General features: G+C 42.7%; 1 protein-coding gene and 1 long non-coding RNA gene across 6 annotated transcripts in view; one reads left to right on the plus strand and one right to left on the minus strand.

Moving 5' to 3' along the window:
- The window catches only part of OSBPL6 (oxysterol binding protein like 6), a 221237-nt gene extending 213709 nt beyond the window's left edge, over positions 1 to 7528 (minus strand). For all 5 annotated transcript variants that reach the window (XM_055572108.1, XM_055572107.1, XM_055572105.1 and 2 more), the window contains exon 1: positions 7371 to 7528. The gene's annotated coding sequence lies outside the window, so the exon portion shown is untranslated. The remainder of the gene's footprint in view (positions 1 to 7370) is intronic.
- A 5759-nt stretch (positions 7529 to 13287) lies between these two features.
- LOC129646226 (uncharacterized) overlaps positions 13288 to 18082 on the plus strand; it is a 59757-nt gene continuing 54962 nt past the window's right edge. The window contains exons 1-2 of the long non-coding RNA XR_008711779.1: positions 13288 to 13413; positions 14969 to 15111. This is a non-coding gene — a long non-coding RNA (uncharacterized LOC129646226). The remainder of the gene's footprint in view (positions 13414 to 14968; positions 15112 to 18082) is intronic.

The raw sequence follows: 18082 nt of genomic DNA on the forward strand, positions 1-18082 counted from the left end.
TAAAAACTTCTTTTTAAGTGTTGAAATAGACATCTTCTACAATGAAGTGAAGTGAAGTGAAAGTCGCTCAGTTGTATCTGACTCCTTGCGACCCCATAGACTATATAGTCCATGGAATTCTCCGGGCCAGAATACTGGAGTGGGTACCTTTCCCTTCTCCAGGAGATCTTCCCAACCAGAATACTGGAGTGGGTAGCCTTTCCCTTCTTCAGGGGATCTTCCCAACCCAGGGATTGAACGGAGGTCTCCCTCATTGCAGGCAGATTCCCTACCAACTGAGCGATCAGGGAAGCCCATCATCTATAGACCATCTCTTTAGATTTACATGTTTATTTCTTCTGTTGGCATTTTTTGAAATAAAACTGTAAGACAAGCTGGGATATAATATACCCATCTACTTCCTTCCATGAGCTTCCTGTTCCATTTTACTGAGTTTCTATAAAATTTGATCTCTTCTTTTCCCTGCTTTCTTCCTAAAGTTTCCTACATTTGCTTGACCTACCTTGGAGATCACACTCTTTTTATAGTTCTTGCTCAATTTGAAGTTTATTGAGATCAAAAAGAATTTCATTAATGGCTTTTCATAATCAACATGCCATTCAAACTGCGCTACTTTTTCTATTTTAGGGAAATTATACCACAAAAACCCTTCAGATTGTTGCCTGATGGGGTGTGAATATGCAAAAGCTTGTCTAGCTGCTAGAGACAAACAAAAAGCAAAAATGTTATCTTAATTTAAAATAAATCAGACTTTCCTCTTTATCTCCAGAGATGACATGTAACAAAAATGTTTTAATTGCAATGTTCCTTTAGATACTTTATTTTTTAAACTTTAGTAGCTGATCATAGTATGTTACTGGTAGCAACACTGTATTATGTATAAAAATATACCAAGGTAACTTCAAATTTATGATAAAACTTAAGCACTGGTTTAGGAGCTGTGAAATAAAGCTACTGCTGGAAATTGAGGCCACGTTTATTTTAGATTTGACTTTTGAAAAAAAAAAAGATTCTAAAAATATACTGCTGTTGTTCTCCCTTCTACTTCCACACTTTTCAAAAGGTGGATAGGTCTGTCTCAAGAGTTATAGTAAGAATTGCCTCAATAAGATACAAGGTAAAAAAGTAAGAGCTGATGTCCTGTTCCTGACCATTCCCTCTACACTTCAATTTTGTATCATATTAGCTTATGGAAAGAATGACAAAGGAAAAGAGAGAAGCACAAGGTAGTTTAATTTCCCCTATCCTTTCCCATCCATTGAGTTAAAAGGCAAAGCTATGGGTATCAAAATAGCAAACATCAAAAAATTTTAAATAATGATATTTATTTAATCCCTCATCACACCCTCAAAAATGAAGATTTTTCTCTAAAAATCTAAGAAAAACTTCAGAATAAATGTTCAATTTCACTTCCTATACCAACCACTCAAAGAAAATGACAGAAAAAAAGCTTAAAATCCACTGAAGATGTTGCTATTGATTCATCTTGTTATTCACCTACCCATAATTTAGGGTTCCTGTTACCACCAACAGAAGTAAATTATTTGGCACACTATCTTCTAAAGGAGCTGGCACCTCACTGGGCAAGTCTCAGGGCCTCAGTTTTTCCACTTGTAAAATGGGAGAGGTTGGAATTGGAATAAAAGATTTTTTAAGCCCTTCTCTCTTCATGGCAAATAGATGGGGAAACAGTGGCAGACTTTATTTTGGAGGGCTCCAAAATCACTGCAGACGGTGACTGCAGCCATGAAATTAAAAGACGCTTACTCCTTGGAGGGAAAGTTATGACCAACCTAGATAGCATATTCAAAAGCAGAGACATTACTTTGCCAACAAAGGTCCATCTAGTCAAGGCTATGGTTTTTCCAGTGGTCATGTATGGATGTGAGAGTTGGACTATAAAGAAAGCTGAGCACTGAAGAATTGATGCTTTTGAACTGTGGTGTTGGTGAAGACTCTTGAGAGTCCCTTGGACTGCAAGGAGATCCAACCAGTCCATCCTAAAGAAACCAGTCCTGAATATTCATTGGAAGAACTGATGTTGAAGCTGAAACTCCAATACTTTGGCCACTTGATGCGAAGAGCTGACTCATTTGAGAAGACCCTGGCGCTGGGAAAGATTGAGGGTGGAGGAAGGGGACGACAGAGGATAAGACGGATGGCATCACCGATTCAATGGACATGAGTTTGAGTAAGCTCCAGGAGTTGGTGAAGGACCAAGAAGGCAATGGCACCCCACTCCAATACTCTTGCCTGGAAAATCCCATGGATGGAGGAGCCTGGTAGGCTGCAGTCCATGAGGTCGCTAAGAGTCGGGCACGACTGAGCGACTTCACTTTCACTTTTCACTTTCATGCATTGGAGAAGGAAATGGCAGCCCACTCCAGTGTTCTTGCCTGGAGAATCCCAGGGACGGGGGAGCCTGGTGGGTTGCCGTCTATGGGGTCGCACAGAGTCGGACACGACTGAAGCGACTTAGCAGCAGCAGCAGCAGGGAGGCTTGGCATGCTGCAGTCCATGCGGTCGCAGAGAGTCAGACACGACTGAGCGACTGGACTGAACTGAACTGAACACCTCTAACACTGTGTGCGTATGTGTGTGTGTGTGAGTGTGCGTGCGCACGCACGTGTGTGTGTGTGTGTGTTGCTCAATCGTGTCTGACTCTTTGCAACCCTATGGACTGTAGCCCGTGAGGCTCCTCTGTCCATGGGATTTCCCAGGCAAGACTACTGGAGTGGGTTGCCATTTCCTTCTCCAGGGGATCTTCCTGACCCAGGGATCGAACCCAGGTCTCCGGCATTGCAGGCAAATTTTTACCATCTGAGTCAACAGGGAAGCCTTCTAACACCTTATCTAATATAAATGTCATTCAAGAATCAGCACATCAAGGAAATATAAGTATTTTCGGTGTCTGGGTACCTTCTTCATATATTTTATGAATTGGCCTCTAGGTTTTATTGAATAGAAAAATATACAATCCATCATCTCTAAAGGAGAAGATAAATTTTTGTATATTAATCATGAATTCTTTGTACTCAGTCTCATAATCCTGGTGATATTAAATATTATATTAAATGATAATCTGCCAATATTTTACTTAATTATATTTACCTATTTAAAATTATTTTTATGTACTTAAGCTTATTTTTTAATTTACTTAAGCTTATATTACAGGTTAAGTAACATACTTAATGTTCTCTCTAGCCTAGTTATCCCTTAGATAGTCTTGGATATCAAACTAGTTGGAGTGGCCTCCTTGGAGTAGCTCTGTCCTTTGTCAACTTACTATATAGATTTTCTGAGACACTGGCCCTATCCATTGGAATTCTCTCACCTGGAGAAGTTTTTATTTTCAAGTAATCTGCAAAACCACTGCAAGAAAGAGTCTTCAGACATTTCTGCTTCTCATAATTCATCACTCTATTAACATTATCCTTTTACAGATATTTAGCATTTGTTTTATACTATATTTTAAGAAAAACTACATTCATACAAACACAATGTAAGTGAATACCCACTTACAAGAAAACATTTCACATAATCCACCAGGAACTTCGTCTTGAAACCATCAAGATTTAATACGCTCTTGAGATTCCTGTAATACCCAAGTTGGACCTCTTAATAACCATTCATCTTTGTCTATTTTCTATTTTTCTCTTTAAAAGTCAATTCAACACTGTCATGTTCCATTCCCAGCAAATCTGAACTCAACCATCCAACTATCCCTTCCCTGATCTCTGTCTTTCTCCTACTTGACAACATGTGTCTTCACGACAATAGGACTTAACCATGAATAAGCCCTTTTACAGCTTCTGTTACATAAATCTGGAAAAAGTTTAGGGAACAAAAGAAAAAATAGACACTTCATGCAAATTATAAAAGCAGAGCCAGATCCACCCCACACACATGCATACATATTCAACAGTGATTTGTTTTTGGTAGATGCTGTTTTGAGTAGATTCTTAAGGGCAGGCATGTTTTTGACCCAGCACCTAACAAGGCATCTGGCACATACTAGGTGTTCAGTAAACGCAGGCTGAACGAAGAAGAACATGCAATATCACTGCCACATGAGACCCATAGGAGTGATCGGCCAAGGGTTTGGCAATCAAATGGATGGACATAGTGTGCGTGTGGGCTAAGTAGCTTCAGTCATATCCAGCTCTTTGTGAACCTATGGACCACAGTCTGCCAGGCTCCTCTGTCCAGGGGATTCTCCAGGCAAGAATACTGGAGTAGGTTGCCATGCCCTCCTCCTGGATATCTTCCCTACCCAGGAACTGAACCCGCATCTCTGGGGTTCCCTACACTGGCAGACAGGTTCTTTACCACTAATACCAGCTGGGAAGTCCAGGAATGGATACAAAACTACTTCCAAAGTTCATGGAGACTCAGAAAAACACTAGAAGGGCAGACCACTAAGTTCAGTAACTGACATATCAGTATCAGAAAACTTATATCATGTCAGTTATCCCTAAAATTAACTTTAGTTCATATTCTTGATCAAAGCTACTAAGTTCACTCTGAATTTCAAATCATTGAATATATCTATTCAGGGGATGTAAGGAATGTATAGCTGAAGCAGGGGATGTGGATAATCATCCCTGAATAATAGAGGTTTATAGTCCTTTATTCTCTTATGAGCTTCTTTTTTGATAACTTCTGACTTTAGTGGTAAACAACAAGGTTTTTTTCTTGGGAGGTCTTTCTTTCTTCTCTCTATCTGTCTTAAAGATGTTGCCACATTGTCATTCAACTGCTTTTGGAACTACCAGCAAGATGTTCTCCAAATCACTATGCCAAGGGAAAGCAATTTAACACACACACATACACGTATGCTTGTTTGTATTTGATTATTTGTGTTTGCTTGTTTCCCTGGCTTCTGTAAGTTAGTACAATTTTGGAAAATAATTTGGCAATTTATATAAGTTGAATATTCACACATCCTACACAATCAACAATTCTATACCTTGGTATTCACCCAAGGGAAACACCTGCCCATGTACCCCAGGAAATATGAATGAGCAAAGCAGCATTCTGCAATCTTCTTAAAAATGAAAAAAAAAAAGGGTTATTGGTAGGAGAGCGGGGAAACATTTTGTTACAGATACATGATGGAATATTGTACAGCAGTGTAAGTCAATGAACTTACAACATAGACGAATCATAGTGACATAATGTTGAGTGGGGAAAAAAAGTTTCACACATCAACAGATAGTACATGAGACCTTTTCTCAAAATCAAAAACAAACTAAAAAAAGGTATTATAATTATTACTTAAGCTCTGCAGTTAAACAACAACAACAACAACAAAAATTCTCTTTTGAGAATTCCTGCTTTATCCTTCCATAGAGGACCACAAACTTCTATCTACTTATGCATTAACCTAACTCTACAATTATAGAATTATGTATAATTCTATACAATTCTTCAACAATGCTACAGACATCCAACAACAAATATTTCATCTTGGAAGGACTTTACCTTTCTTCTTGGAATAAAGTTAACTAACACAAGGTTAAAGCAATCTAAGGACAAGAAAACTTATTTTAAGCAATTCTGTAAAAGTCTAATAGAATCACATTTTACTATAGCCAAGGGACAACTGACAAATCATCATAATCTGAAACTAAGATATCCCAAAAGGAATTCATCCACTGATTGTATAATTGAGCTATCAACATCAAAACTGAAAATATGGGCAAACCCTGGATTTTTTAGGCGTTCTAAAAGCAAAGATTTTAATTTCAAAATACTGTGTTTCTACTTGGAGAAAATAAAACCACATTATTTTTAGGGGGAAACACATGACATTCCGCGTAAAAGAATGATAGGAATAATAGTCCACCTATCAGGGCCTTCCTTATAACCCAAGGAAGGCTATGCATACATATTCTTTATAGGTGATTATAGCCCAGTTACACTGCAGCTTCCCTTCGACCTTGGGAACTCTGCTCATTCTGAGTTACTGCGAGGTCTTCTGTTTCATTTATTATTAGTCTTTGTATCTGCAATGCTGTAGCACTGGATAGGAATATCAACATTGTGAGATCGCAGTACCTAAAACTGTAGAAATGCTTCCAAAAAAACAAAAAAAAGGAGGAGGGAGGGGGGAAAAATACTACCAAGAGGAAAATAAAGTTAATGATATTAAGATGGCCTATTAAATTTTTTACTTTTGGAGAGAGACCATATTTGCTAATCATCTCTGTGAAATACAACTATCCGTTAGCATACAATTTTTAAATTTAAGAAAAGATAGTCAAGAAAAAAAATTGGTATGGGGAGGGGGGAATCACAATTTACTAAAACTAGTCCAGCGATTTAAAAATGGAAATTCGTATAGAGAAAAATCCTCTAGGACTTTACATCCGGGAGAAAGAAATAATCTGGCACCCCTGTGGGTTCACTTAGTTTCGTGTCAATTGCTTCACGTCCATTATGTAATGCTTTCCCCAGCTTTAAGTCTCTATGTTTAAGCTACCTTCAGGTATATAACAGAACTGCTACAAAATCAGTACCTGGCCATAACTTTCAAAAACAGCTCGAAAGATGTCATTCAGATATATCTGTATTCAGCAGAGGCTTTTTTTTTTAAAAAATGTGCTGGTGTCATTACTTCTCCCCGGCTTCCTCCCCAGGTCTCCCATCCCTTCCTCCCCAGTATCTCCGGCCACACGTTTTGCGGGCAGCTCCCGGCTGGATGCAGGGGAAGCACGTCTTGACTGCAATGCAAACCCTGTCCCGGTCTGAACCAGGGAAGGCAGGCTCGGGCCCGGCCGGGGGTGTGAACGAAGGCTGCAGAGAAGGCTGCAGGGGAGCCAGCAGCGGGTGGGCAGGGGTGCCCCGAGAGGGCAGTCCGCAGTGCACGCGCACAATAAAACCCAATGCACAACTTCCCAGCCGCTCCTCTCGGCTCCCCAGCTTCCCAGAAAGGTGCGGCGTAGGCGTTAGCTGGAGCGGGCGCGGGCGCGCGGGTTCGGTTCTCCGCCGACAATTACATCAGTCCCTGTCCCTGCCCCAGCTTCCAACCCAGCAGCCGGGGCGCGGGGAGCGCGGCGGGATGCGGGCGGGAGAGCCGGGCGCCCGGAATTCCCCACCACGAGGGGGAGGGGAGGGCGGGGAGCGGGGACCATGACCCAGACGCCCCCTCCCACCACGGCCGCGGGGCGGGATTGTCACCGCCACCTCCTGCTCTCCAGCCAGGGGAACCCCCGGAAGGCTACGACGCCTCGGGGGCCCAAAGCGGGACTGCCCGGCTGCGCGTCCCTGAGGGTCCTCGGCCCTCCGGCCGCGCACAATGCCCCCGGGCCGCGGTGCGGGCACCGTCGTGCGGCTCCGGGTGTCCCCTCCGCAGCTAAGACACCTACCGGGAAGACGAGCGGTGCAGCCGATGGTGCGGTGGCAGCGACGGGAGGCGGGAGACGGCCCCGGCGGACGGGCGCGCGGGCCGGCCGGGGAGCCGAGGCGCGGGCGCCGCCTGCGTGGAGCCGCGGTCTCCGGCACCCACAGCAGCGGCGGCGGCGGCGGCGCTGCGCCTCCAGTGGTCCGCGGCGCCGCAGCCCCTCCTCTCCCACGGGCGGGGCGCGCTGGCGGGGCGGTGCTCCCGGCTCCCCGCCCCCGGCTCCCGCTGGCTGGCGGAGCTGGAGTGGAACCGCTGCTCGCCGGACCTGCTGGACACCTTCTCCGAGCCTCCGGGAGAGCCGCGGGCTGGGCGCGCCGAGCCTCGGGACGCGCAGGGGTCTCACTGCCTGGGCTCACCCCCGGCCGGCCCCGGTGGGAACACCCCTGCTGTCCAGAGACCACAGCCGTGGAGCCCCTGACCCGGCAAACCCGGGCCTGAACGCTGTAGAAACGACCCAGTTCGCCCTAGCTCCAGCCAGCGGAGGTGGACCAGCCCTGGCTCGCACGGGTTGGCCCAGATGGTCCCAGCGCTCGGGGCCCGGAGAGCAGCCGTTCGAACACCGTGGGAGAGCGGATTCGGAAGAGAACAGCAGCCCGGTCACCTCCCCGGGGACGATGCCCAGCCCCCGTCTCGGGGCTTCATTCAGGTGATCAGTAAACAGATAGGACTGCGTTTGCCTGCTCCCAGCCGTCCCTGACACTCGCGAGCAAAAAGTTCTCAGGCCCGGAAAAAACACCTCACTAGGACCCTTCCCACCCTTTTACATTCTGCTCTTAAACCGTTCCCGGCCTGTGCCAGGCCTGGTTAACCTAAAGGCAAATATGCTAGGAAGGACAGGGTGATTTCTTCTGTAGATGGATGACTGAGGAAATATCGTTAAGTATCTCAAGACATTTCTGTCATCACCATCTTCAGGAGAAAAAAATCCCGAGAACACGGATTCTCACAGGAGCTACTACAGATGCAGTGCTGGAGTGCTTTGTGGGCTCTCTGGGGTTCAGACTGGATGAAGGAGGGTAGCGATGCCTTTAAAAATTTAAGATATTGCTACTGATGGCATTTCACCGTTCTCTGTGCTGATTAAAACAAAACAAAACCTTGTTTTGCTATGAAACATAATCATATATACTCATTCTCGCACAATTTCTCTTGACTCTCCAATCTCACTTTTTGGTTTAGCAACTTTCACCCTAACATCATTCTCATATCCTCCTATCAAAAAATAATAGATGCTGGACCCAGTGACGTGTCAGTTTCACCTTAACTCCTTTCCTATGAAGAAATTCTCCTCAAGGGGACAACTGGGGTGCTGACCTTCACTTGACCATCACCACATTTTCACCCCTTTCGTCTGGATTTTATTGATAGAAACTCGACTGAAACGGTTCTCTCTCTCTCTTGAGAAAAAAAGGTAAATCCCACATATAAGAAAATACAAGTGTGAAGGAGATGAGAGGGCACACACGGAGTAGTTAACCTAAAGAAATGCTCAAATATTTTAAGGGAACCTCTAGTAGCAGAGAACTATTAGGGTAAAGGGACTATCACACCCTAAATCTCATGTTTTACCTTAAGCACACTTGTATGCTTTCAATTTATTCCATAGTATCTCTGTTGTATTATTTTATTTATTTAGTTATTGGCAGCTGCGCAGCTTGTGGGATCTTAGTTCCTGGACCCTCGGCAGTGAAAATGCAGAGTCCTAACCACTGAACTGTCAGGGAATTTCTTGTTTTATTATTTAAAAGTAGGTTTTAAATATTAGGGGGCAAGTCTCCTACGTGTCTTATTGATTAATGATCAAATAAGCTGTGAGGGCACCATACCCATCCATTTGGGGATATGGGTGAAATGAAGAGAGCTGACATGGAATAATATAAAGGCAGGTTTTCCAGTCTGTGTATCCCAATATTTTGAGCACTTAGACTGGCATATATATGTGAATATGAATAATAGGCTTTTCACTGCTTTCTGAGCTATGACAGGGTTACTGCTCAGAAGTTGCCAGAAAGCAATGTTTTCATTAAGTGTACTCTTGTTGAGAGATTAGGTCACAAGTCATATGTTGGCAAAAAGGATCTCTGCCTCCTGATTCAGTCCTTCAGTTTGTCTCAGAAATACTTGTTCATAGACTTTTTCAATGAAAGAAGATAAAGATATTCTTAAATACTACTATTAATGCCATAATTTCAGGATATGGAAATAAACTGGAATCATAGCCCCCACCATCAATTCTTTTCATATCACTCTCACACTTTATTTTCATTGCAATTTTTCCACGTGTATAATTTTAGCTGGGATTTCTTAGGCATACTGAAAAGCTAGGGCTTCAGTGAAAGATGCAATCCCAGTATCAAGAGTGAGGAAAAAAACATGTGCAGCAAGGAAGAAGGGAGCAAATGCACGGAGGTGTATTGCCAACCTGGTCTGTGCTTCATGACCCTGAGGAGACGCAGCCAGTTCCTTGGCCATGTGATGTGTCTATGAATACTTCAGTTCAGTTCAGTTGCTCAGTCATGTCCAACTCTTTGCAACTCCATGGACTGCAGCATACCAGGACTCCCTGTCTGTCACCAGCTCCTGGAGCTTCCTCAAACTCGTGTCCATCGAGTCGATAATGCCACCCAACCATCTCATCCTCTGTCATCCCCTTCTCTTCCTGCCTTCAATCTTTCCCAGCATCAGGGTCTTTCCCAGGGGGTCAGTTCTTCCCATCAGGTGGCCAAAGCAGGCTGTATAGAAAACGTGTGGAAGCTGTCTGTTAAAGCAAGGACCAAAAAAGAAATTTACCTGCAAGCTCCCTCCCAATTCCTTTCCCCCACTGGTCAAAAGTTATCCGGCTGGTGGTTAATCCTCCCAGCTTCCAAGTTGAGTCATCTGATCCATTTGGTAAAAAGAAACAAACCCCATCCTCTGCAGCCATGGTATGGTATTTCTGCAGGAGTGTTCTATAGGTAAATTGGTTATTCTGGAAACTGTTTTCCAGAATCCCCTTGTAGGTTTGTGTTTGTCTGGGTGGAGAAAGCTGAAGTTGCCTGAGGTTTGAGTTTCATTTAAACAGAAGTGAAGCAGCAGCCATTCAACTCTGAAGGTTGTAATTGGTTAGATGTGGCAAAAGACAAACGTCTAGATGTAAGAAAGTTCTTGTTCTCACTGTTTTCTGTCCTGTGTCTCCTTGGCCAAACAACTGTGACCACAGTCAGGCTAATGGACTCTTGGCAGAGACTCAGAGGTGGGAATCACAAAGACCCCACCACTTTTCCACAGATATCTGTACTGGTTGTCCATGTGGTCCTGCCACAGCAGCTGAATGTGCCTAGCTTCTAGATTTCCCTACAAACTCAGACTCCTTTGCTTATGTCAGGGCTGGTCTCTGATCTTTCAACAACCACTTTTCAGTCTCTTAATTACCCACCTCCTCCCAACATTCTCAGAGGGCTTCTGCTTCCCTGATCGAACCATATTGTTGAGGGCTTAAACCCGTGGCTGCTCTGCTCCATGAGTCACTGTGGAGGGGTGGGCAGTTGAAGCAGTTGAGGCATATCTCGGAGACCCGGAGAGATGTGAGGCCAAGAGAAGCTGGGGAGATACTCTAGCCGTGTCCTATATAAGCGACGCTAATATTTATAATTTGCTTAGTGTTTGTTCGTTAAGAGTGTTCAGCCTTGAAAATATTTTTAGTATTGCTAAATTATTCACTACTTTTATACTAAATTAACCTAATTTAGTGAATCACTCCCCCATTATCAAAATGAACAATGGCTCATTTTACCTTTGTTAAAACATCATTTTGGTTCCTTGAATGGAAAACAATAAATCAAATCTCAGTTAGAAAATTGTGACTCGTATCTTTCCCCAGCTATGGAAGCATTCTATCCATGTATAAAGTTGAGCATAAAGATGAGCAATCCCTTTGTAATTTACTCTTTGTAGAGTAAGGAGTTTTTTTGTTTTGTTTTGTTTTTTCACGAATTTACCATTTTACAATACAAAAAGAACATAGTGAGAAAATCAAAAGGCAAACTCTTTGAAATAATGAATTCTTGCAGAAAGGGTCCAATGTTATCTAGTGCTTCTAGGGTGAGGGGCTTTGATCTATCCTTACCTGAAGTTTGTTTATTTGTCTGTCAGATTTGGTGCTGCTTTTGAATATGTGCATACACTTGCCCACACCTTCAATTTCTACAATGCTGCATAAAAATCAATGCATTGTTGAAACTTTATTAGTAAGAATATTGCTATCAACAACTCCTATGTGGAATATAATGAATATTTTATAATAATTACAAATGCAGTATAACCTTTAAAAATTTTGAATCATTATATTGTCCATCTGTAACATATATTATTGTATATCAACTATACTTCAATTAACAAAAAGAACTGCTGTGTAAACATCTGACAAATTCAGAAGCTTAACCCCCATATCCCAAACTCCATTTAGTTCCATACCCTCCTTCCCCACATTGTTGTGATCTGCTCAGATGACTTGCTGATCCAGACCACAGAATACTATCTCCACTTCAGAGTGACCCATTCATTCGGAGTGCTTATCAGATGCCTAAAAAGGATTGAGAATTGGATTTTGTTGAGATTATAAGTTGTAGGGGTTGAGTTGGTTTTGGTACTGACTTCGTTTATTTAATTTAATAAGTATTTATTGAGTGTCTGCTGTTTGTTAGCCATTATTTTCGGTGCTTGAGTGAGCAAAACATAGAGCCTGCCCTCATACAGCTTACATTCCAGAGGAGCCTACCAGGATCCTCCCTCCATGGGATTTTCCAGGCAAGAGTACTGGAGTGGGTTGCCATTTCCTTCTCCAGGGGATCTTCCCAACCCAGGGATTGAACCCGGGTCTCCCACATTGTAGGCAGACGCTTTACCGTCTGAGCCACCAGGGAAGTCTAGAGGAGGGAGACAGACAATCAACTATAGAGCAAATAGATTAGTAAATCGCATGATGTGTTAGGAAGCCATCAAGTGATATGAGCACATTAAGACAGATGGAGGTGGGTAGCCAAGTTGCTGTACAGTAAGCTCCTCACATAGAAATCCTCACGTTGAGAATTTTCAAACATGCAAACGTGCTACTACCAAGACATCACTGAATCATTTTTTTCCCCCAAGAGGGTACGTAGAATTGAATCCAGCAAGTACCAGAACCATGCCATCTGCGTCAGGCATGAGTGAAACTGCAGCTTGCCCTGTCTCCTACTGCTGAAGTCCTTTAGCTCTGTTATCTCCTACTTCCTCTCCCTTCTCCAGTCTGTAACTTCTTTCACATTTCCTTGATGACAGCCCTTGTATGCCAGCTGTTACACTGTACTACTGTACTTTTCAAAGTGCGGTACTGTAGGATAAAAAATGTTTTCCTTATTTTTTGTGTTTGTTTTTTTATGTATTATTTGTGTGGAAAGTATTATAAGCCTATTACACTACAGTACTATGTAGCTGACTGTGTTAATTGGGTACCTAGACTAACTTTATTGGACTTAGGAACACACTCCTGGAAGGAGATTCATTCATATGTAAGTGACTTATTATATTAAAGAAAGTGGTCAATCTAAGTCTCATTGAGTAGATGGCATTTGAAGAAAGACTTGAAGGGGATGAGGAAGTTAGTCTCGCAGATGTATGGGCATGGGAGGTTCCTATTCCATTCAAAGAGACCAGCCACTACAAAACCTTGGGAGTGGGCATGCCTGGTATGTTCCAGAAAGGACAAGGAGGCCAGAGTGCCTAGAACAGAATGAGCGTGGGAGTATGAGGAGAGAGAGGTAACGGGGCCTGAATCCTAGAGGGTCTGTAGGCCACTGTGAGCACTTTGGTTTTATTCTGAGTGAGATGGGTGCCAATCACAGGTGTATGCAGTGGAGTGAAATGATTTGACTTGTTTTAAGAGCTGCTCTGGCTGCTGTGTCAAGAATAGGTGCTAGGGGGCAAGGTTGTAAGCAGGGGGGAAGCTGTGCCATCATTCAAGTGAATGATAAAGTGGATCAGGCCAGAAGGTAAGAAGGGGTTGAATTTAATCTGCATTTTAAAGGTAGAGCTGACTGGATATTTTGATGGATTGGGTTGTACTTACTGATAAGTGCATGAGTTATGATTGACTTATTTCCATTGTACTCTTTACTTGTTGGTGAGGCTGTGGGAGGAAACATGGGGTCCTGCTGTCTCCGGATGTTTGGGCCTGCTGATCACTGGCTAAGATCTTAATGCTTGAGAGTGACCATTACCAGTGCTCTTACCACTTCCTGCCCAGCAGCACAGCAGTGCTCCACTCGCTGGGCTTTCATAAAACACACACACAAACACAGACACTCAAAACAGACTGTCAGGCATAAACACAACAGACCCGTTAGGAGCACAAAAATTTAAAATGAAGTCTCCCTCCAAAATTGTTGAATAAAATCAGCAAAAGGGAATCCACTTTGCTTCATAGCCGAGGGTCTAATTTGAAAAACAAGACTTTCCTGTAATTGAACTCAGACCCAGAACATACTTTCTCAGCCCACAGGTCCTTTGGGAGGACTCGATCCTAATAAAAGTGTCCCTGTTATTATTTGAGGGCTCCTTCCTCTCCAGAGGGGCAAAGGGAACTAACTCAACTTTCCTGATGGACACAGATGCTAAGGAAGTTGAAAGTTCCCTAAGGATAATTAGCATAGTGATGGATGCTGCTAAACTGAGGCACTTGGTATCCTTCCAGTTCTCTGAGAGGGTCATTTCTCAGTGTTTATCTCTAGATTTTCTTCTATTACAAAGAATAGGGCATGTGCCAAAAGTGTGATGAGATAATTTAGGCAGTGCCCAGACATGTATTTTAAAGCAATTGAATTACAGAGTTAGTATTGCTTTTTTCTCTCTCTCTTTTTTTGGGAGGATTTGCCTCAAGGAGCAAGACTCAGTTTGGTGCTTTTATGTTTTTAATATCTCCCTGTAACACTTGAAAATGTCCGATTTTAACAAAGAGCAAGCAGACCCCAGGCCCAGAGCCTTTGATCCTGGTAGGACGGTTCCAGAATTTAATGACATTTTATGTTTGTTGATTTGCACTACACTTAATTTTAGAGTTATATTCTGTTTGTAGCTTGTGATATGAAGTTTGTTCATAAAATGCATTCATTTAAGAATATTTTTAAAAGAAAGTCTATTTAAAACATAGTAGATAACAAATACTGTAGATGGTACATCGGTATGCCTCTCCCAAAAGTCAGAAAAGTAGTAAGATAACAACTGAAAATTGAGCAAAAAAAACAAAAACAAATAGTAAACTGGAAAGAAAAGTCAGAAAGGCTGGGATTCTAAGCCCAATCTTTCCTAGCTTTTTGACTTTGAACATGTTTCTGAGCCTCTAAGTCTCGGGTTCTTTTTTTTTATAAAAATATTTCCCAAACCTAGTAAGGTTGTTGTAAGGATTATTACAGTAACATTTTACAAGAGCTTCCTATATAGAAGGCTCTAGGCAAATATTACTTGGGTTATCTCTGTTTTCCAAAAATCTTCCTTGGAGATGAATCACAATGTCATGATTTTCATGAAACTTTTGCTGATCCCCGCTAGATTTGAAAGTGATCGTAATCTCCACCCAGTGCTTCCTGTGTTCTTGCTACGTTCAGCTGGACTTGCCTTGTTCCCTCTATCTTCAACCACTCGGAGGCCTTGGACTCACGGGTGCACAGCCTGAGAATCTGTATGCACAGAAGGTATTGTCCCTAAACAGAATCACAACCTCATACATAATATGTATGTATGTGGATGCTCTTGTGGTTAATAAAATAGAATTCATTTAAAAGTATGACTAAGATCATATAGGTTTTAGTTATGATGGTTTTCTTCTCAATGAATAGTATACTAATTAGCCCACGACTTTTTGTTTGCTTGCTTTTACAACAATACTGAGTCTTTGCCCTGAAAGTAGTGGGAAACACTAGATTAAATGGTCATCAAAAGCATTATCTGCCCTTGGCTTATTCTGTCAAAGCTGGTGTCAAGATAGGTTTACATTGGTAAGATTCTTAAGATTTTACCATAATATCAAACTAGCTCATGAGATGTAAGTACGTCTTATCTGATATACAATACAGGAAAAAAGAGCTGTGTAGTAGTGTTAGGTATAAGGGCAATACCAAAAGCAGTAGCAGTATGTAGTGCTACACAGATTACGTGGCATTATTCAGATATAACATTTCATTTTCTCATTACACGGCCACTTTGTGAAATACGCAGGTAAGATTTTGATTTGACATAACAGGAAACTGAGGCACTGAGAGATTGTGACTTGCCCACTGTCACATTGATTAATGGAAGCTCTAGAACTCTGTTCTTGGCCTTGAGCATCTTTCCATTCCCTGGGCGACGTACACTGTCCTAGAGACCTGAGAAGGTATACAAATGGAGGCCTGATGCCGTATGTATTAATAGAAATAATCAAAGGTTGTAAATCAAACAGCTTAGTGAAATATTTTCTGGTCTACCTTGACAACTGTTTTGTTGTGACTACCTGGAAGGTATTCAGAATTTTCAAATTCCTTGTAGTTCTAACCAGATGACTTGGCAGTGCATGAAGGTACACCCAGGCTGGCACCCGTGTCCTGCTCCTCTTCTCTCCCTGCTTCCAGCTCTCACCCATTCTGAGAGGGCCTTCATGCTCCCGCAGGAGGACAATCCAGCCCCCACATCTAAGCTCTGTCCTTACTTTTCTCAAGCAGCTGCTCCTTGGCACCAGGGTCCTGATAATCCAGAATGTGGTGTAGAAGAGGGGCAAAGGCTCTGGTGGGCGTGCCAGCTGGGTCCTGCACATCCCTTGTCTCAAGGGGAGCATGTGGCTGAAGGAGGATCACAAAGGACCTCTAAAGTACGAGGTCCAGAGCTACGGCTCCCTCAGCTAACACAAGGACACTTCTGAACTGTACATATATTTACTGTTTAACCGTTAAGCATTTCCTGGCAAGAAAACCCCATCCAATCAGTTCCTCATAGATATGAAACCTCACAATCTTCTTACTTTATTATTAAGCTCTATTGCATAATCATAAGATTATAAAAATAATCAAGTCAGTATATATGTCTTAACTTCCAAAACAAAAACTATTGTTTTATATTGGTTTGGAGATATTAATAAGCAGTGGTAGTCAAATTCATTAACATAGAGGAAATCAACATTTACAGAGAGGAAATTAGAAATAATTCATAAGATTTAGATTTCTTTTTTCAAAACCTAAGTCACAAACTAAACAGATGGAGAACAATTTCCCTTTAGGGACAGGAGCCTTGACATCTGAAGACTAAGTATGTAGATGAGTGAAACAATATACCCTACTGCTCAGGCTTTTATTGAAGAGGCTGAGAACTAAGAGTCAAGACTGGGGAGAGGACCTGGGTCTGTCTCACAGGGATACTTCTCTAGTTCAGTTCAGTCGCTCTGTCGTGTCCGACTCCTTGCGACCCCATGGACTGCAGCACGCCAGGTCTCCCTGTCCATCACCAGCTCCTGGGGTGTTCTCATTTGGATTCCCTTGACTTATCCACACCTGACTCCCAGGAATTCTGGCCCCAATACAACAGTCTCTTCTTTGGTTCCATTCAGCAGGGCTGTCACCCACTGACATTTCCAAACTATCTTCACTAGAGAGTAAGGGGAAAGTAAATGGAAACAACTAGACAAAATTATGAATAACTTAAATATGGCCTTACTTCTAGGATAAGGTTTGTGGTTCTGAATTAATGAACTATATTTTAACACCATAGCTTATCATTTTCCAGGTAGCTTTCTGCAAAGACTTCCTGCCTCTCTTGACTGCGGTAGAGGGTAGGGGTGGGAGTTCTGCCACCATTTGACCTTCCCAGCTCACCAGGAACAATTTAATTATCCATTTGTTTCTGTCCTGTGGATGAGCATCACATACACAGAAGTATATTCATAGATTCCTCTGGATTCCCTCACAGAGGCCCTGATTTCAGCTGGAAAGAAAAGTTTCTTGAAAAACTGAGGCTTTTGTTGATTTATTAATAGATAAACTTCAGTGCTCAGCTTTCTCTGCAGAGGAAGAACTCAGAAGAGACCCTTTTCCCTTCCCCAATAGCAGGGCAATGAACTCATCCATCATCAGCTCTCAGGAGGATACACTGACCACAGAACAATGTGTGAGCATTAGCAGAAACAGTGTAGCCCAAATGAGTGTTGCCTTAAAATAGAAGAAAAGGGAATTCTCTCAATCACTGCAGCCAGGGAAGACATTTAATATTATTATGAAGAAAGTGTTACCAGTTCAGTTCAGTTCAGTTTAGTCGCTCAGTCATGTCTGACTCTTTGCAACCCCATGGATCGCAGCACGCCAGGCCTCCCTGTCCATCACCAACTCCTGGGGTTCACTCAAACTCATGTCCATAGAGTCAGTGATACCACCCAGCCATCTCATCCTCTGTCGTCTCCTTCTCCTCCTGCCCACAATCCTTTCCAGCATCAGGGTCTTTTCCAATGAGTCAACTCTTCGCATGAGGTGGCCAGAGTATTGGAGTTTCAGCTTCAGCATCAGTCCTTTCAATGAACACTCAGGACTAAGGATGTACTGGTTGTATCTCCTTGCAATCCAAGGGACTCTCAAGAGTCTTCTCCAACACCACAATTCAAAACCATAAATTCTTCTGCGCTCAGCTTTCTTCACAGTCCAACTC

This window comes from Bubalus kerabau, chromosome 3 (assembly GCF_029407905.1).
Source record: "Bubalus kerabau isolate K-KA32 ecotype Philippines breed swamp buffalo chromosome 3, PCC_UOA_SB_1v2, whole genome shotgun sequence".
NCBI lineage: Eukaryota > Metazoa > Chordata > Mammalia > Artiodactyla > Bovidae > Bubalus > Bubalus kerabau.